We start from the raw sequence: 21,165 nt of genomic DNA, 5'->3' as shown, positions 1-21,165 counted from the left end.
CTTTAATCCCTATACAAGGATCTGGTTTTACACCCAGTAGAATGCTACCAACGAAGGGCTGCTGTCCATAGGTAGGAATGATCTCCAAACAGGGACAGAGCCAAGAGGTCACGTCAAGGACAAAATCAGGATCTGTAAGAATTGTCAAAAACAACCCGGGGTCAAAACAGGAAAACACTAGACAAAACAGGAGAAGACGATGTACACCTAGCCAGGAAACACCAAGCTATATCTAGCAGCTTCCAGCAGTAAGCTGGAAGCCTTAGTATGGTTTGGTGCTCTCCAATTGGCTGGAGCTGATAACTTCAGCTGGAGGAACACACACCCATACTGCCAGACTGGACGGCACTACAGGTCCCAGCCACTATAGCCTTAATGGATGGACAGACCCCGCCATCCAGAGCTTTAGGTTCTTCTGACATCTCCTCTATCACCAGCGCTACCCGCAGAGTGAATATGGCGGGGCCTGGCGACAGAAGCAGAAGCCACAGGAGAAGGTTCTGGTGGAGATGTGACAAAACAGTTTTCCATAGCCTCACCTTTGTAGTAGAGTTTAGCTGTTCCTTATCCAGTTTTAAGCCTCTTACACAGATGTTTCTGGCTTTAGTCAATGATTGTGTTTTAACCTTCCTATGAAAATAATGATCATTATCACCTGTTTGGTATAATTGGTTACCAATACTTTGTGAAAGTATACCTAAAAGAAATTATGCTGTTTTGATGGCAAACGGTGGTCACACCAAATATTGATGTAATTTAGATGTTTCTTTTATTCATTCACTTTGCATTTTGTTAATTGATAGAAATAAACTATTAACTAGAGATGAGCGGATCCTTTGCACAACCCCAGTTTATGGTCCAGGCCAGTGCTCTCTGGCTGTGGACAGGAGTTGTGCAAATTTCCTACAGCCTCTGTAATCCCAGGCTCAATGTGTCTGTAAAAAAATGTTGTCTGATTTTTTGATAAGCTGTCCAGAAAAAATAATAAAATTCAAGTTCAGAATTCTGATAAATAGATAAATAAATAATCAAAAAAAGAGGTGGGGTTGTCCAGCATGATCCAAATAGGTTTAAATTTACACCTTATTTCAAACATTTAAAATCCATAGAACAGTGGTGAATGAATACCGATCATCAATGCGTTATAAATGCTATATGCGTTTTTAATCATGATTAAATATCTGGTTATGTAAATAGTATTTCTAGCAATGCGTTCCTTCGGTGGATTTACAAAAAGTAGTTCTGTCTATAATTTGTCCATGATTACTGGTGAATTTGATATTTACAGTATATATATATATATATATATATATATATATATATATATATATACAATGCATTGTGAAAGTATTTTGCCCCCTTGAACTTTTCTACCTTTTGCCACATTTCTGGCTTCAAACATAAAGATATAAAATTCAATTTTTGGGGGGAAGAATCAACAACAAGTGGAACACAATCGTGAAGTGGAACATAATTTATTGGATATTTTAAACTTTTTTAACAAATTAAAAACTGAAAAGTGGGGTGTGCAATATTATTCGGCCCCCTTGAGTTAATACTTTGTAGCACCACCTTTTGGTGTATGTCTCTATCAGTTTTGCACATCGAGAGGCTGAAATTCTTGCCCATTTTTCCTTGCAAAACAGCTCAAGCTCACTGAGGTTGGATGGAGGGCATTTGTGAACAGTAGTTTTCAGCTCTTTCCACAGATTCTCGATTGAATTCAGGTCTGGACTTTGACTTGGCCATTCTAACACCTGGATACGTTTATTTTTGAACCATTCCATTGTAGATTTTGCTTTATGTTTGGGATCATTGTCTTGTTGGAAGATAAATCTCCATCCTAGTCTCTGGTCTTTTGCAGACTCCAACAGGTTTTCTTCCAGAATGGTCCTGTATTTGGCTCCATCCATCTTCCCATCAATTTTAACCATCTTCCCTGTCCTTGCTGAAGAAAAGCAGGCCCAAACCATGATGCTGCCACCACCATGTTTGACAGTGGGGATGGTGTTTTGAGGGTGATGAGCTGTGTTGCTTTTACGCCAAACATATTGTTTTGCATTGTGGCCAAAAAGTTCGATTTTGGTGTCATCTGACCAGAGCACCTTATTTCACATGTTTGGTGTGTCTCCCAGGTGGCTTGTGGAAAACTTCAAACAAGACTTTTTATTTATGGATATCTTTGAGAAATGGCTTTCTTCTTGCCACTCTTCCATAAAGGCCAGATTTGTGCAGTGTACGACTGATTGTTGTCCTATGGACAGACTCTCCCACCTCAGCTGTAGATCTCTGTAGTTCTTCCATAGTGATCATGGGCCTTTTGGCTGCATCTCTGATCAGTCTTCTCTTTGTTAGAGATGAAAGTTTAGAGGGACAGCCGGGTCTTGGTAGATTTTCAGTGGTCTGATACTCATTCCATTTCAATATGATCACTTGCACAGTGCTCCTTGAGAAGTTTTAAACTTGGGAAATCTTTTTGTATCCAAATCCAGCTTTAAACTTCACCACAACAGTATCTCGGACCTGCCTGGTGTGTTCCTTGGTCTACATGATGCTCTCTGCACTTGAAACAGAACCCTGAGACTATCACAGAGCAGGTGCATTTATACAGAGACTTGATTACACACAGGTGGATTCTATTTATCATTACCAGTCATTTAGGACAACATTGGATCATTCAGAGATCCTCACTGAACTTCTGGAGTGAGTTTGCTGCACTGAAAGTAAAGGGCCCGATAATATTGCACGCTCCACTTTTCAGTTTTTAATTTGTTAAAAAAGTTTAAAATATCCAATAAATTGCGATCCACTTCAAGATTGTGTCCCACTTGTTGATTCTTCCCAAAAAAATTAGAATTTTATATCTTTATGTTTGAGGCCAGAAATGTGACAAAAGGTAGAAAAGTTCAAGGGGGCCAAATAATTTCACAATGCACTGTATATATGTGTGTATATGTATATATATATACACAAGCATAACATTGACAATTAAATTGTATTCTGAACAATAATACAAAAGCCCTTACATTTTATCAACGCAGGTGCTCAAACTGTTTTCCATTACAATTTGCACAGCTTTGAAGTCTGCCGCTTACGCTTCGACAAACTTTTTTGCACAAGTCTCTTTGGGTATTAATTTCTTGAATTGCATCTCTTATGTAATTTTTCAAATCACTGACACTTTTTGGTTTTCGACTATAAACTTTGTCCTTGAGTACTCCCCAAAAGAAAAAATACATTGGGGTCAAGTCTTGTGAACGTGCCGGCCAATCAAGTGAGCCTCTTCGGCCAATCCATTTATTAGGAAATGTTTCATCAAGATACTCGCGGACTACTCTTGAATAATGTGGAGGGGCCCCATCTTGTTGGAAATAAAGGTCATGTGAATTAGGCTGTTGCTGTAACTGGGGAACAACTTGATTCATTAGAATTTCGAGATACTTATCTCCTGTGACTGTTCCATCAAAAAATATTGGTCCTAAAACACCAAAACTTGAAATACCACCCCAAATATTGACACCAGGCTCATTTAGTTATTGCTCTAATGTTAAATGCATGTTCTCATTATACCAGTAAATACAATTATGTCTGTTAATATGGCCGGATAATTTGAAAGAAGCTTCATCACTCCACATAATGTTATCTAAAATTACTGGACTTTCTTCAATTTCGTTAAGCATCATCTCACTAAATTGCAGCCGCCTATCTGGATCATTCTCCAATAAGCCATGAATTAGACGTGGACGATAAGCTTTCCACCCAATAGATTTCAGGATTCGCATGAAAGAAGCTTGTGAAATTCCCAATTCCAAAGAGGCTCTTCTGGTGACTTTTTTGGACTCTGAACAAATGGTTCAGCAACAAGTTGTTTATTATCTTCTGTAAAGACTGTTTTGGGTCGACCAGTTTTTGGAGCATTAAGGATTGAGCCAGTGGCACTGAATTAGTCATGAATGCGGTAAATGGTTTGTCTCTTTGGGGCTTGAGTAACAAATGTTTGAACCCATTTGCGGTTTCAGCATTTTGAGATTTCCAATACTCTGTTAAAATCCATTTTCTTTGCTCTATATTTAAATTATTTGCCATTATGTGTTATCTGAATTATCTGAAAAGAAAACAGATTTGGGGGAGATCGGTCTGTGAAAACTAGATCTGTGAAACTGGCTCAGTTGCCCTTAGCAACCAATCAGATTCCACCTTTCATTTTCCAAAGAGTCTGTGAGGAATGAAAAGTGGAATCTGATTGGTTGCTAAGGGAAACAGACAGTTTCACTTTACACCATGTTTGATAAATCTCCCCCTTCATAATCTTATTACACTTTCTGTCCATCTACTTTTGGACAACCCTATATATATATACAGTACAGACCAAAAGTTTGGACACACCTCATTTAAAGATTTTTCTGTATTTTTATGACTATGAAAATTGTACATTCAGACTGAATGCATCAAAACTATGAATTAACACATGTGGAATTATTTACTTAACAAAAAAGTATAAAACAACTGAAAGTATGTCTTATATTCTAGGTTCTTCAAAGTAGCCACCTTTTGCTTTGATGACTGCTTTGCACACTCTTGGCATTCTCTTGATGAGCTTCAAGAGGTAGTCATTGGAAATGGTTTTCACTTCACAGGTGTGCCCTGTTAGGTTTATTAAGTGGAATTTCTTGCCTTATAAATGGGGTTGCGACCATCAGTTGTGTTGTGCAGAAGTCAGGTGGATACACAGCCGATAGTACGACTGAATAGACTGTTAGAATTTGTATTATGGCAAGAAAAAAGCAGCTAAGTAAAGAAAAATGAGTGGCCATCATTACTTTAAGAAATGAAGGTCAGTCAGTCCGAAAAATTGGGCAAACTTTGAATGTGTCCCCAAGTGCAGTTGCAAAAACCATCAAGCGCTACAAAGAAACTGGCTCACATGAGGACCGCCCCAGGAAAGGAAGACCAAGAGTCACCTCTGCTTCTGAGGATAAGTTTATTCAAGTCACCAGCCTCAGAAATCGCAGGTTACCAGCAGCTCAGATTAGAGACCAGGTCAATGCCACACAGAGTTCTAGCAGCAGACACTTCTCTACAACAACTGTTAAGAGGAGACTTTGTGCAGCAGGCCTTCATGAAAAAATAGCTGCTAGGAAACCACTGCTAAGGACAGGCAACAAGCAGAAGAGACTTGTTTGGGCTAAAGAACACAAGGAATGGACATTAGACCAGTGGAAATCTGTGCTTTGGTCTGATGAGTCCAAATTTGAGATCTTTGGTTCCAACCACCGTGTCTTTGTGCGACACAGAAAAGGTGAACGGATGGACTCTACATGCCTGGTTCCCACCATGAAGCATGGAGGAGGAGGTGTGATGGTGTGGGGGTGCTTTGCTGGTGACACTGTTGGGGATTTATTCAAAATTGAAGGCATACTGAACCAGCATGGCTACCACAGCATCTTGCAGCGGCATGCTATTCCATCCGGTTTGCGTTTAGGTGGACCATCATTTATTTTTCAACAGGACAATGACCCCAAACACACCTCCAGGCTGTGTAAGGGCTACTTGACCAAGAAGGAGAGTGATGGGGTGCTACGCCAGATGACCTGGCCTCCACAGTCACCAGACCTGAACCCAATCAAGATGGTTTGGGGTGAGCTGGACCGCAGAGTGAAGGCAAAAGGGCCAACAAGTACTAAGCATCTCTGGGAACTTCTTCAAGATTGTTGGAAGACCGTTTCTGGTGAGTACTTCTTGAAGCTCATCAAGAGAATGCCAAGAGTGTGCAAAGCAGTCATCAAAGTAAAAGGTGGCTACTTTGAAGAACCTAGAATATAAGACATATTTTCAGTTGTTTCACACTTTTTTGTTAAGTATATAATTCCACATGTGTTAATTCATAGTTTTGATGCCTTCAGTGTGAATATACAATTTTCATAGTCAAGAAAATACAGAAAAATCTTTAAATGAGAAGGTGTGTCCAAACTTTTGGTCTGTACTGTATATATACTGCATTTATTTTGCTTTTTATAGGGGTGGTTGAGTTCATTTAGATTTTTTTTTACAACTGGCTTGTTAAATATATTAAAATTAGCGTATACTCTATTTTTATATTCATTCAATCTTGCTCACCACTTCAATATCTTAACACCCTGTTCACATAAATCTGAGGTTTCTCCAATATAGATAACTAACTCTTTGCCTACAAAGACTATTCAATTAAGATAATTAAATCACATGTGCATATTAGTTGTGGATTTCATCTGAAGGGTGGCAGATTTTGCTATTGGAGAGTAAGTATACTTTTCATCCACATAGCGAGAGTGTATTTTAACTTAATTAAGAATGCATATAGCGTTTGAAACACCTTGATGATTATCCATTCACTACTCTTCTATAGGTTTGAAATGCTTGAAATAAAGTGCTAATTTTAATCCATTTGTATCGAGCCGGACACCACAATCTCTTTTTTTTCAATTGATCACCATCTTGCTCCAGGCTCTCCAAGATCTAAAGTTGGCAACGTAGGTGAGCTGGTGATTTCCTCATTCACCTATAAATAAGCAATATCTGATATGAGTTTTGGCTTATTAGGTACACAGTAGTAAAAATAACAAAAGGTGAAGTATCCGAGTAGGGAAAGTACTCATGCACATGTAGCACCCTGAGGATCCGGCTGCTACAGGGGTATTGCACCTCAACCCAGAGGTGTGATATTCCACTCCCGGGTAAGGATGGAGTGTGGAACTGAGCTCGGTAGGCTGCATGCACTACACACATCCCATTTCCGAGGAGCAGACCAACGGTACTCCCACTTAGAAATGTGCAGGTACGACCGAGTCTGTTCCTGGCTGGAGTGGGAGGGGGGTGGTACATCCCAAGTAGTGTAGGGGCAGATAGGGGGAGCAGCCTGGGTAAAGTTAGGAGCTCATTGGGTGCTGGTCACCTGAGCTCACACATAGAGGGAGTATTTAAGGTGGGCACCATCTAAGATCAGGGTCAGTCAGTCAGTCTTAGCAGAGGAGCAGAGCAGCCTGAGCCAGAGTGAGAGAGGAGAAGAAAGAGAGACCCAGAGGGGGAAAAGAAAGGACTCTGAGAACCCAAATTCAATCCCCGGGTGAAGAGTCGGCAATAGGGTACCGGATCCCAAGCTGGTGGGGGCAAAAGCACACCCTAGCCAGAGACCGGAGGCCGTGGGCAGCGTCTGCCACGGCCACCCACCACATCCACCCCGAAGGCAGACCACGTGGAGGGTCAGGGAACCCAAGGCCAAGGGTCTCCCAACAGAAGGCCCGAGGGAGCTGGACCTAGGTGGATCACTAGTGGGGACGGCCAGAGGAAAGGACAGAAGGAGAGCTCAGGGTCACGCTCCGGACTTGTTTGGGGGTTTGCTGAATCCAGGACCTGGTGGACGCAGCACGGCTCGGGTGGTCACTTGAAGCTGGAGTGACCGGAACATCAGCAGTGAGTAAATACCCTAAACTGCATAACCCGACTCGGTCTTCATTTAACATCTACGCTGCACCACCACAACCCCCATCCTCTGCACCTGACCCCCTGAGGCTATACCCCACCCGTTGGGGGTTATACCATCAAAAGCTGCACCAACACCATCAGCCTCAGCGGACCCTGCTGCAGCGGCGGCCATAGTGACCGCAATACAACGGGTGGCATAGTCGACATTAAGAACTTAATAACATCTGTAGGACTGCCACATACAACTGAGCTTGACACCCTGGGCACGGACCGGGTCACAGCCACTCGGAAGACTACAACCCCCATCTGATCCGGCTCCGGGTATTCCCCTAAAAGAATATGGCCCAGGGGGCGCGTCACACACACCACTGTAATACAAATCTGGACTGGTAAAATGCAATCCATATAATCTTGTGTGATGTCTCTGAATACGTCTGAAAAATGTAATGTAGTCAATCATGGTCCAATTTTATATATACTCCTCCAGACCTTTGACCCTTCTTGACAAACTCTTAACCCCCTCATAGAACAATGTACCATGAATTGTCTCTCTCTATTTCGCAGTATATGATACAACCTTGAACACCAATACAAAAACCTCTTTTTTCAACAAACTTCATTAAGTAGAACTTCAAAAGTTTTAGTGTCAAATTTACAAAGCAAATGCAAAATCCATCACCACTCTCACCAAAGTGAAGTAATCCCATGAGACAAAATATTCACGGCTCCATGTCATCCACTGCATAAATGCTGCGTTATGGATATTCCATCTGCACCTGTTGCTCTAGCTTTGTTGTTGTGACTTTTCGGGGACCTCCCTTTTCTCAAGCTCAGGTATCTTCCCTTTCTGCAGGGGCGCAGCCGTGAAAACTTTGTCTCAGACTTACTCCACTTTTGTGACAGCTGTGATGGATTTAGCGTTTTCATTGTAAATATGCACCACATCTTTTTGAAGTTCCACATAAACAATTGTGTTGAAAAAAAAAAATTTTTGTACCAATGTTCATAGTTGGACCAATTTTCTATACTGTGGATTATTTTTGAAAGTTTTATTTGCCTCTGTATGGGGATACAGTATTCTGATCCATGTAGAAAACTCTGGTTGTGTACATGGTACGTTTTATGCATAAATTGCTTTTTTCAAGTTTTGACACAGTAATTCTATAAGGCTGCTGACAGACGGCCATAACAATCGTGCAAGGATCGCATTGCAATCCTCAGACTGGCAGTCCGTCCTCCTGACCTGAGCGTGACAACATGTGTTTCTATAACAGCTATCACGCTCAGATCAGGAGAGCCGATGGCCAGTCCGAGGGTTGTGATGCGATCCTCACCCAAGTATTACGGCCATCTGACTGCGCTCCAAGGATCAACTTTAGACTGAAATACTATATTTAGACATCTGTGTCATTCAGATCATTTTCTTCCCCAGTATTCTTATTATGCTTCAACTTTAAGAACAGATGAGTGGACATTTTGTAAAGAACTTTTGAGTTTAGAGCAAAAGTCTTAGTTTAAAAAAATGGCATGTTGCTAAGATTCTGAAGCTGCAAAGCAATCCTTCATAAACGCACTATTAACATCATGATTCACCGATGTTCTGATGTCTTGAGTTCTTTTTTGTGAAATGTTATATTCGATTTCTGCCAGAAATAATGGGTTCTATGTTGTTCACATTTTTTTCCTTTTGACTCATCCTTCCATAGAATGTAATAAAAATGGCTTATTCGTTTTTATTCATTGACTTCTTTTTTCCCTTTCTACTATTTTACTATTAGTTGCTGGGCAACAATGCTATTATTGAATGAATCTTGCTTGCAATGGAAGTGATTGTGATAAGCTGTAATAATTCTGGAGTTTTTATCCTTGGTATTTCCTGTGTATATCAGTGTAGAGTCACCAAGTGGTTTGGAATTTCCTTCCTATATGTAGCAGTATGAAGCTTCCATATAACTCAAATGTTAACCTGCCCGCCATACAATGTAAGGAATTTCAAGGCTGAACATTAAGAATAACAAATCTTATAATTGAGCAGTCAATTAAAAATACTCAAATTGCTTCCAAAAACAACCTTTTAAAGAGAGTCACTCTTTTAAAAAAATATTGAATGGCTGTCTGTTTTTTATAAATCAAAGAAGGCTTGTTCTGTGCTTCAGAAAGGGATATTTGCTGGTGTCTCACAAATTTGCTCACATAGAATAAAAAAATACCTTTTAGTAAGAACATAACAAGTGTCATGGAAAAATCCAGTCTAGAACCAGAGAGATCTGGTGGCAGTGGAAAAAAAAATGTTTTTGATTATCTTTTGATCATTTGAACATTTTTTCCCACTTTCCTTTTCTATCCTTGCTCTTCAAGAGATAGAATTTTGTTTTTATTTTTCAAACTAGCCAAATTAGATATTTTTGCGGGAACAGTTGTATTTTTTAATGGCACCATGCAATTTACCTGTAATGCACTGAAAAACATGGAAAATATATTGCACAGTTGAAAAAAACAGCAATTCTGTCATTGTTTTAGGGTTTTGCTTTCATGGCAGTAAAATTACATATCTTGATATATATATATATATATATATATATATATATATATATATATATATATATACCAGCTTTACCCGGCCACGCGTTACTGTGGCTCAGTCTGGTTAAATGGAAAAGAAAGAAAAGCGAAAGCGCACATTTCTAAAATATTTAATTTCTCAATGCTTGTGGGTATACAATATTTTTTGTTGTTCCATTGTCTGTGTAGATATATATAACATATAATTGTCCCTGTGAAAAGCAATCCGTGTCTAGATTTAAACCGCACAATTCTAAAGATTGGCCCTGAGCTTTGTTGATGGTGATTGCAAACGCCAATCGAATTGGGAATTGCAATCTCTTAAATTGAAATGACATATCCGTTGGAATCATAGGAATGAGGACATCTTCACCTTTGAAAGGTCCTGCCAAGATTGTTGCTTCAATGACGTTGCTCATTAATTGTTGCCTGTACCCTGTGACCCCTGCAGGCCTGTACTCTGCACAGATCACTAAAGAGGTCGGTACTTGCTGTCAGGTGTCACAATGGAGCCGGTCATGTCAGGGATTGCTAGTTATACAATTCCCTAGTACAGAGGGAATGTGACAGGAGGGGGCGCAGAGATGAAGGCAGATGGCAGAGGAGCAGGGGTTGATCCGCTTAACATGGCCTGGGCCGGTACCGGCCAGATCACAGCGCCACTCCCGCCGGTGGCGCAGTGGGATTTGCACTCGCTCGCTTTCCGCCCACTGCTTCAAGGCTCGGGCCTAGCTCAGCGCCCAGAGCAGAGGCCGCGGGTTGCGCCTCTCTGTGCAGCTTCCCTCTCCTAACCTCCCTCCCCCGCTTGTTTTTGCGCAGTTGAAAATAAGACTAACCTGAGAAGAAGAAGCCGCAGCAGCAGCGGTGCCAGAGAGCAGAGGTGGTGATGAGCAGCAGCATCTTTCGGCCTCGAACAGATGGTCTCGTGATTCCCCTTTCCCCCAACCCACACGGGGGGACACAAAAGGAGCAGAGCACAGGCAGCGGCTGGGGCGAATGAAGGAGAGGGAGAAGGGTTTATGAATGAAATGTCACTAAAGGGGGGAGAATGCCGGGCGCCCGGGGAGAGTCAGCCTGGGACTGAGATCGTAACACCCCCCTCTTGCTGTTCCTTTTATGTCCAACAGCTAGTATATAAAAACATAGTAGGTATATAAAAACATGCGTGTATTTGAATGCAACGTTGTGTCAAAATTTTAAAGCAATCTGTGAAGAATTTTCGGAGATTTAAGATTTTGAACAAATGAACATTTACATTTTTATTTATATATATATATATATATATATATATATATATATATATACAGTGGGTACAGAAAGTATTCAGACCCCTTTAAATTTTCCACTCTTTGTTTCATTGCAGCCATTTGGTAAATTCTAAAAAGTTCATTTTTTTCTCATCAAAGTACACTCTGCACCCCATCTTGACTGAACAAAAACAGAAATGTAGAAATTTTTGCAAATTTATTAAAAAAGAAAAACTGAAATATTACATGGTCATAAATATTCAGACCCTTTGCTGAGACACTCATATTTAAGTCACATGCTGTCCATTTCCTCGTGATCCTCTTTGAGATGGTTCTACTCCTTCATTGGAGTCCAGCTATATTTAATTAAACTGATAGGACTTGATTTGGAAAGGCACACACCTGTCTATATAAGACCTCACAGCTCACAGTGCATGTCAGACTAAATGAGAATCATGAGCTCAAAGGAACCTGCCCAAGGAGCACAGAGACAGAATTGTGGCAAGGCATAGATCTGGCCAAGGTTACAAAAGAATTTCTGCATTACTCAAGGTTCCTAAGAGCACAGTAGCCTCCATAATCCTTAAAAGGAAGAAGTTTGGGACCAGCAGAAGTCTTCCTAGACCTGGCCGTCCAGCCAAACTGAGCAATCGTGGGAGAAGAGCCTTGGTGAGAGAGGTAAAGAAGAACCCCAATATCACTGTGGCTGAGCTCCAGAGATGCAATAGGGAGATGAGAGAAAGTTCCACAAAGTCAACTATCACTGCAGCCCTCCACCAGTCAGGCCTTTATGTCAGAGTGGCCCAACTGAAGCCTCTCCTCAGTGCAAGATATATGAAAACCCGCATAGAGTTTGCTCAAAAACACATGAAGGACTACCAGACTATGAGAAATAAGATTCTCTTGTCTGATGAGACGAAGATAGAACTTTTTGGTGATAATTCTAAGCAGTATGTGTGGAGAAAACCAGGCACTACTCATCACTTGCCCAATACAATCCCAACAGTGAAACATGGTGGTGGCAGCATTATGCTATGGGGGCGTTTTTCAGCTGCAGGGACAGGATGACTGGTTGCAATTGAAGGAAACATGAATGCGGCCAAGTACAGAGATATCCTGGATGAAAACCTCTTCCAGAGTGCTCTGGACCTCAGACTTGGCCGAAGGTTCATCTTCCAACAAGACAATGACCTTAAGCACACAGCTAAAATAACAAAGGAGTGGCTTCAGAACAACTCTGTGACCATTCTTGACTGGCCCAGCCAGAGCCCTGACCTAAACCCAATCGAGCATCTCTGAAGAGACCTGAAAATGGCTGTCCACCAAGATTCACCATCCAACCTGACGGAACTTGAGAGGATCTGCAAGGAAGAATGGCAGAGGATTCCCAAATCCAGGTGTCAAAAACTTGTTGCGTCATTCCCAAGAAGACTTGTGGCTGTACTAGCTCAAAAGGGTGCTTCTACTCAATACTGAGCAAAGGGTCTGAATACTTATAACCATGTGATATTTCAGTTTTTCTTTTTTAATAAATTTGCAAAAATTTCTACATTTCAGTTTTTTTCAGTCAAGATGGGGTGCAGAGCGTACTTCAGTGAGAAAAAAAATGAACTTTTTAGAATTTACCAAATGGCTGCAATGAAACAAAGAGTGAAAAATTTAAAGGGGTCTGAATACTTTCCGTACCCACTGTATATATATATATTGTATATACAGTGTCGATCAAAAGTTTTGCATTTTTTTAAAAAGTGTGATTACTTCTGTCTGGTTGTCAGCTATAAAGACGAAAATTGTGTTTGACATTGTTTTATCCCTTTATGTGTTAGTTTTCAAAATTTGCTGGGCCAAATGTTTTACATATTTTGTCATGGGTAGCCAAATTTTGCCTAATTTTTTTTTTTTATGTGTGTATTTTTAGGTTAAAACATGGGAAAGACAAAGCATAATTTATCACCAGATGTCGGGAAGCTTATTATTCTGAGAGTAAAGTCAGGCAAAAGCCAAAAAGAGGTAGCTATGGAATTCAACTGTCCTCAGAGTCAAGTGTCACATATATTAAAGAAAGAAATAGAAGGTTATGGAACAGCTGACAAACCTAGAAGTGGACGACCACGGAAAACTTTCTCCAGAGTTGATCACATTATTAAGAAAAATTCAGTATCTGATGTCCATAAAAGTGCTGTAGAGATTTCACACGAAATGAACGAAGAATGTGGGGTCAAAATGAGTCGTGAAACTGTGGTGCAATGGCTGAGAGCAATAGGGTTGAATGCACGAGTTCCAGTCAAGAAGTCTTTAATCGCAGCAAAAAAACTGGAAGGTCTGACTTGCGTTTGCCAAAGAACACAGCCAATGGAAAGAGAAAGATTGGTCTAAGGTGTTGTGGTCAGATGAGTCTAAATACAATCTGTTTGCTAGTGATGGCAAGCACTATATATACCGCCCAACTGGAAAACGAAATAATGTAAGGTACCAAACACCTACAGTGAAACATGGTGGTAGCAATGTCATGGTTTGGGGCTGCTTTCCTGCATCTGCCATTGGCCCTCTGCATAGAATTGATGGAAACATGAATGTTACCATGTACAAAGATATACTGGAGAATCCAATGCTACCACATGGTAAAAGCAAAGTAGGCAGAGGATGGAAATTCCAGCAAGACCATGATCCTAAGCACACATCCAATTTAGTCAAAAATTGGTTAGCAAAGAAAAATGTTCGCCTGTTGCAGTGGCCAAACCAATCACCTAATTTACACCCTATAGAGCACCTTTGGGATGAGTTAGGGAGACGAGTTGGGGCCTGCACTCATAGCAATAAAGATGAATTGTTTGCGTATTTGCAAATAGAATGGAGCAAGATCCTTCAAGATATCTTGAGTACCCTAGTGGCTTCAATGCCTCGTTGGTGTGGTGCAGTAATTAAAGCAAGAGGTTATACTACAAAATACTAAGTTATGGCATTGTAAACAATGAATTACTCTCTATGTTGTGATCAATAAATAGTATATGCAAAACTTTTGGCAGTCAGGTTTCTTTAATTAAATGACCATAACTATATTCAAAACCATTTTGGTTAAAATTAAGGTCTTGCATGATGGCAATTTTTTTTGCATATAAGTTAAACACGGCACAATGTTTCAAGGGACCATCCAGAAAAGACACTGACTTATGTTGTATTTCATACAGTCATGTGAAAAAGGACATTCATAGTTTGTGTATTAAAGGTAATGTAATGATAAAACTCAACAAGTAGGAAATATTTCTGTCTACATGCAATATCTATCAATGAATATAGGTCTAGACTGTAATACAACAAGATGTGGATGCCTATCAGTTTTCCTAACATTGAATGATTCATTATTTCATCCTTTCTTTTTTATCCTTTAAAGTACTTGGATAAAGCTGAAAGTGATGCGATTGTTCAGCGAATATATCTGTGCAGTTGCATTTTGACATGTGCGTTCGGGGCACAGTCAAACACTGTGAGCTGGACTTAAAGGTAGAGATGAGCGGTGTTCGACTCGAACTGTTCACCAATCTCAAAGTCAAGATGTTTTGGGCGGTGTTCGAGCCGTTCGACGAACCCGAACGATTTGCAAAAAATCCGGCTGTTCGAGGTTATGTTCAATAACTGTTCGTGAACCAAAATCGCAACTGGATTTTTTCGCAGTAATACTGTTAATCAATGTTAATAGACAGTTTCAGTGTAGAGTGGGCGGGGGGAGGGGCAGGGGATGGATCTCTGCATAATAAATAATGCCGATCTCCATTTTTTTTTTCTTACAGTGTGGAGGTGCCGTCTGTCAGCCTATCAGCAGCGCACACACGCAGCGAAGTGCTTTTTTTTCACACAAGCAAGGGCATGTGTCATTGGCTGTGTATGTCACATGTCCTTGCCCTATAAGACCCAGCCATTTTCTCCGTCGCCACCATTTTCTCACTGCTGCAGCTGAGTGTTAGACGGCACCGCTGCTGCTGTGGGCGCTATACTTTGTAACTGTGTGAATTGCAAGCGAATTTGCTCTTAAATAGACAGATAGGTTTAGGGAGTAGGGATTCGTTGTAATTGCAGCCCTTTTGAGGGCTAGGTTACAGCAGTTCCTAGCACTTTTTGCCAGGCAGGTCTGTGCCAGTGCTGTGCAAGTGTTTTTCACAGCATTTGGCTAAATATAGCTAAGTCAATCCTTTTGGGCCTCTAGCAGTGTGTGTTAGTCAGTGGAGTAGCCTATCCGTGTTGCAAGCTAAACCACCTGTGTATCTAATGCCAATTTTTTACTGCACCTAGCCAAGTAAAACCTTTTGGGCATAGTAGCAGTGTCTGTTACTCATTGTAGTAGCCCATCTGTACCAAGCTACACCACCTTTGTATTTAATAACAATTTCTTACTGCATCTAGCCCAGTAAATCCTTTTGGGTCTGTAGCAGTGTCTGTTACTCATTGTAGTAGCCCATCTGTACCAAGCTACACCACCTTTGTATTTAATAACAATTTTTTACTGCATCTAGCCAAGTAAAACCTTTTGGGCATAGTAGCAGTGTCTGTTACTCATTGTAGTAGCCCATCTGTACCAAGCTACACCACCTTTGTTTTTAATAACAATTTTTTACTGCATCTAGCCCAGTAAATCCTTTTGGGCCTGTAGCAGTGTCTGTTACTCATTGTAGTAGCCCATCTGTACCAAGCTACACCACCTTTGTATTTAAAAACAATTTTTTACTGCATCTAGCCAAGTAAAACCTTTTGGGCCAGTAGCAGTGTCTGTTACTCATTTGAGTAGCCCATCTGTATGGATATGCAGCAATACTAAATAACCAATGGTGCACAAGCTTATGGCCTCCGTATTGGGCAGAACAAGTGCTGACAAAAAAACAGACACTCCTGGGACTCTTCCCAATAGTGGTAGCAATAGAAATATGGGGCGCGCGCCTGGCTAACAAAAATATACGCTTCATAACAAAAAACACCAGCCTAGCGCACTGCATTAATAAGATGGCATCATCGTCTCTCCCAGTGCTAGGCCTACTACGCCGGCTAGCATTCCTGTGCCTAAAACACAATGTATGGGTCCGCGCTAGCCACGATGCTAAGGGGTCTAACGCTGCTGCTAACGCTTTATCACAATTCAATTGGCAGATTTTCACAGAGCTCCTCCCCAACGCCCACCCATCAGGCAACAGTTGCCCACCTCCCTATGGGATCTAGTGGCGAATAGTTGATGCCATTAATCAGAGCATCAGTTGCCCCGTCGATGTGGCAAGCATACGGTAAGGCATGGGAAGAGTGGACCTGACTAGTAGCAGGCAGACGGGTTGACCAATGTGAACAAGCCAGATTACAAGTCACCATAGAATTTCTCCACCAGCTAATGATGAGGGGCATATCAGGGGCGTCAGCACAGCGGTGTCTGACCGGAGTAGCATTTCACTTCCAACTACTGAATTGGGGAGATGTGACAAAGAGATTCATCATCAGACAATCCATAAAAGGGTGGAAAAGGGGTCAGCCAAGTCAGGAGTGTAGACGTTCCGTCCCGTGTCACTAAAACTGATTTCTCACATCATATCCCTAACACCATTAACATGACACTCACAATTTGAAGCAACACTACTGTCTACTGCATTTTCGATCGCCTTCTTCGGGGCGCCATGCATAAGCGAATTAGTCGCTCAATCCAAAATTACCACCAGTGGAGGCTTATTACACCAGGACGTAGTCATAGCCTATAATGCAATATGTCTACGCATGCACAAATCGAAAACTGTTCCAGCGGGCAGGGGCACTTGGGTACTTCTACAACCCACAAAAGGTACACTGAGTCGGGTAACAATAGTAAAAACATATATAACCATCAGATCACAAAGGAATTTCTTCCTATCACACATTGATGGAACGCCATTATCAAGATACCAGTTCCAAGCTATATTTAATAAATGCCTAACATCGGCAGGAAACCACCCCAAAGATTACGGGACGCACTAATTCCGCATAGGCGCGGCCACGGAAGCAGCAAGAGCAGGACTGTCAGAAACAGAAGTTCAGAGGATAGGGAGATGGCGATCCACGTGTTTGGCGAGATACATAAGACCGGGTCCGGGTGGTGGAACCTCTATGCCGCGGTGCAAGGAGGGACCCAGAGGGGCGTGACTAAGTATCAACTCAGACCAACCCTGATCGTACGGCGGCTAACGACTCCGTGACCAGGGAGGAACTGAGCCGAGGGACCAGGTGCTACTCTGGGGACGACCTTGTAAGAGAGAAGGTGGCTCCCACGGGTCAGATGACTGGGACTGACCGGTATAGCGGGTAGGCACGACAAACAGGTAGAAGTCTCTGGGTTAGTTGACGGGTGGTCACGGCACGTGACAGCAGAGCAGGCTGAAGTCTCAGGGTTAGCAGACGGGTGGTCATGGCAAGTGACAGCAGGAGCCTCCAGGTAGGCTAGCTGGAAACAGGCAGGTAACAGGCGAGTGCTCCCAGGTGAGCAGGCTAGCAGGCACGGCAGGTAGCAGGCAGGTAACTGGCAGGTGCTTCCTGGTGAGCAGGCGGGCTTGCCCGTAGACAGACTGGCGGGTAGAGCGGAAGGCAGACTGTCGGGCTTGAGAGTAGTCAGGCTGGCGGACTGGAACAGTAGTCAGGCTGGCAATGGGACCTGAGGGCTGAAGCAGAGGTAATATACTGTGCAACAACTTTTGCTCGGGCACCTCCATTTTGGAGGAGGTGCCTTATACAGTGCCTACAAGTAGTATTCAACCCCCTGCAGATTTAGCTGGTTTGATAAGATGCAAATAAGTTAGAGCCTTCAAACTGCAAACGAGAGTAGGTTTTATGAACAGAAGCATAAATCTTACAAACCAAAAAGTTATGTTGCTCAGTTGAATTTTATTCAATTTTAAACATAAAAGTGTGGGTCAATTATTATACAACCCCTATGTTTAATATTTTGTGGAATAACCCTTGTTTGCAATTACAGCTAATAATCGTCTTTTATAAGACCTGATCAGGCCGGCACAGGTCTGTGGAGTTATCTTGGCCCACTCCTCCATGCAAATCTTCTCCAAGTTATCTAGGTTCTTTGGGTGTCTCATGTGGACTTTATTCTTGAGCTCCTTCCACAAGTTTTCAATTGGGTTAAGGTCAGGAGACTGACTAGGCCACTCCAACACCTTGACTTTTTCCCTATTGAACCAGGCCTTGGTTTTATTGGCTGTGTGCTTTGGGTCGTTGTCTTGTTGGAAGATGAAATTACGACCTATCTTAAGATCCTTGATGGAGGAGCGGAGGTTCTTGGCCAAAATCTCCAGGTAGGCCGTGCTATCCATCTTCCCATGGATGCGGACCAGATGGCCAGGCCCCTTGGCAGAGAAACAGCCCCACAGCATGATGCTGCCACCACCATGCTTGACTGTAGGGATGGTATTCTTGGGGTCGTATGCAGTGCCATCCAGTCTCCAAACGTCACGTGTGTGGTTGGCACCAAAGATCTCGATCTTGGTCTCATCAGACCATAGAACCTTGAACCAGTCTGTCTCAGAGTCCTCCAAGTGATCATGAGTAAACTGTAGACGAGCCTTGACATGACGCTTTGAAAGTAAAGGTACCTTACGGGCTCGTCTGGAACGGAGACCATTGCGGTGGAGTACGTTACTTATGGTATTGACTGAAACCAATGTCCCCACTGCCATGAGATCTTCCCGGAGCTCCTTCCTTGTTGTCCTTGGGTTAGCCTTGACTCTTCGGACAAGCCTGGCCTCGGCACGGGAGGACACTTTCAAAGGCTGTCCTGGCCGTGGAAGGCTAACAGTAGTTCCATAAGCCTTCCACTTACGGATGATGCTCCCAACAGTGGAGACAGGTAGGCCCAACTCCTTGGAAAGGGTTTTGTACCCCTTGCCAGCCTTGTGACCCTCCACGATCTTGTCTCTGATGGCCTTGGAATGCTCCTTTGTCTTTCCCATGTTGACCATGTCTGAGTGCTGTTCATAAGTTTGGGGAGGGTCTTAAATAGTCAGAAAAGGCTAGCAAAAGAGATCTTTAATCCACACATGTGAAGCTCATTATTCTTGGTGCCTGAACTACTTCTTAATACTTTAGGGGGACCAAACAGAATTCTTGTGGTTTGAGGGGTTGAATAATAAATGACACTCTGAATTAACTTTTTACGTTTAAAAAAAAAAAAAAAATTTGCTGCAGTGCATTTCCCACTTCCAGGCTGATCTACAGTACAAATGTCACAATGCCAAGTTAATTCCGCATGTGTCAACCAGCTAAATCTGCAGGGGGTTGAATACTACTTGTAGGCACTGTATATGGGAGGTCCTCCGGGAATTGGCCGGGGACTCCTTAGGACGACGTGCTCGGCCCCTTCAAGAGAGAAGGAGCGCGCGCGTGCCCTAAGCACAGTGCCCGGGAAGCTGTGCGCGCCGACAGCAGCAGGAAGAGGAGCGCGGGAGGACGCCGCGCGGGGAGTGGGGAGGTGAGACGGACGGTGTCTCTGCCTGGCAGGGGGCTGAGACGCAGATGCTACACTGGACTTGTTATCCTAACGTGGTTTGTTTCTTTTACAGGTGACGCTAAGCCAACAGTGTGGGTGATAGGCCACTCGTATATATATTGAGCAGAAAAAAGGGGGAAAGTCCACCCAGGCGGGAGGAAATTAGAGTTTCATAACACATATTTCAACTGGAGAGGTATTAGAGGCCTGCAATGGCCACAGGTATTAATGGAGGTAATCAAGGTAGGAAGAGAGGCAAGAGGTCCGGTCATCTTAGTTATACAGGCCGGGGGAAACGACCTAGGTCATCACAAGAGCGCATAACTAATGGCAATAATGAAACTAGACACTGAGAGCTTCAGAGAATTTTTCACAAAACTAACTATAGTATGGTCAGAGATTGTGCCGATAGCGGTATGGCAAGGTGCGCGATACATCACGGCCATCGAACGGACAAGGCAGGTAATAAATATTCGGATGGCAAAATTTAGAAGAGACAGAGGCGGTGTAGTGATACGACACCGACAACTGGAAGGAGATAAAGCAGGCCTCATACGGCCCGACGGTGTTCACTTAATGGATATTGGACTGGACATATTCCTGTCAGGACTCCAAGACGGAGTGGAACAAGCGTTAAGAGTGATGGATGGGGGTCAGAGTCCTGCATACGAGTACTCATGATCCTCCGTGGCCTGGAAATAGAAAGGACATGTTGGAGAGTTACACTTGTTGGCCAACTTGCCGGTGTGGAGACACAGGGCATGCTGCAACAAGCTGAATTATTTTAGAAATAAAATGCCTTTCTAATGGAATGAGTATAAAGAGTTAATAAAGCTGTGACCGATCCTCACCCATCCAGTTGTAAGAGTTACATTATTGTATTGTCAAGGAAAGGGGGGCGGTAGGGGGGCTGAGTGTCTGGGTTTGGTTGGGGGTCCCCACAGTCTGCCTAGGCTAGATGCAGTTAAAAATTCTTATTAGATACACAGGCGGTGTAGCTTGCTTCAGAGCTGGGCTACTACGCTGACTAGCAGACACTGAAGCTTTGGAGCAGACCTCTGAGTAAACAGCTCTTCAGACTCAACCATCTGTGTTACCCCAAGCCATAGTGTATGTAGTTTCTTATGGTTAAAAGGGGGGGGAGCGACCCAACCCACCTGGAATTGACGATGCCAACGTCACGTAAAACACAGCAAGGGGACTCCAAAAAGAGTCTCCATTTTTTCCAAAAATTGTGGCACAGACACCACTTAAGTGGCATCAATTGCCCCAGAGTTGTTTAAAATGGTTGGTGAGTGTAGCATCGGCGTCTCTGCCCCCTGCCAGGCAGAGACGTCATCCCTCTCGCCTCCCCGCGCGGCGTCATCCAGCGCTCCTCTTCCTGCGGCTGCCGGCGCGCAC

The 21,165-nt window shown here is 42.8% G+C and overlaps 1 protein-coding gene across 1 annotated transcript in view; it reads left to right on the top strand.

Moving 5' to 3' along the window:
- CHST3 (carbohydrate sulfotransferase 3) overlaps positions 1 to 14,213 on the top strand; it is a 154,702-nt gene extending 140,489 nt beyond the window's left edge. The window contains exon 5 of the transcript XR_012322121.1: positions 13,189 to 14,213. The gene's annotated coding sequence lies outside the window, so the exon portion shown is untranslated. The remainder of the gene's footprint in view (positions 1 to 13,188) is intronic.
- Positions 14,214 to 21,165: the final 6,952 nt, after the last annotated feature.

Source organism: Phyllobates terribilis, unplaced genomic scaffold (genome assembly GCF_046119375.1).
Source record: "Phyllobates terribilis strain yellow unplaced genomic scaffold, ASM4611937v1 Scaffold_5__5_contigs__length_657084704, whole genome shotgun sequence".
Taxonomy (NCBI): Eukaryota; Metazoa; Chordata; class Amphibia; order Anura; family Dendrobatidae; genus Phyllobates; species Phyllobates terribilis.
Note: the sequence above shows the minus strand (reverse complement) of the source record. Positions and strands in the feature narration are given on the sequence as shown.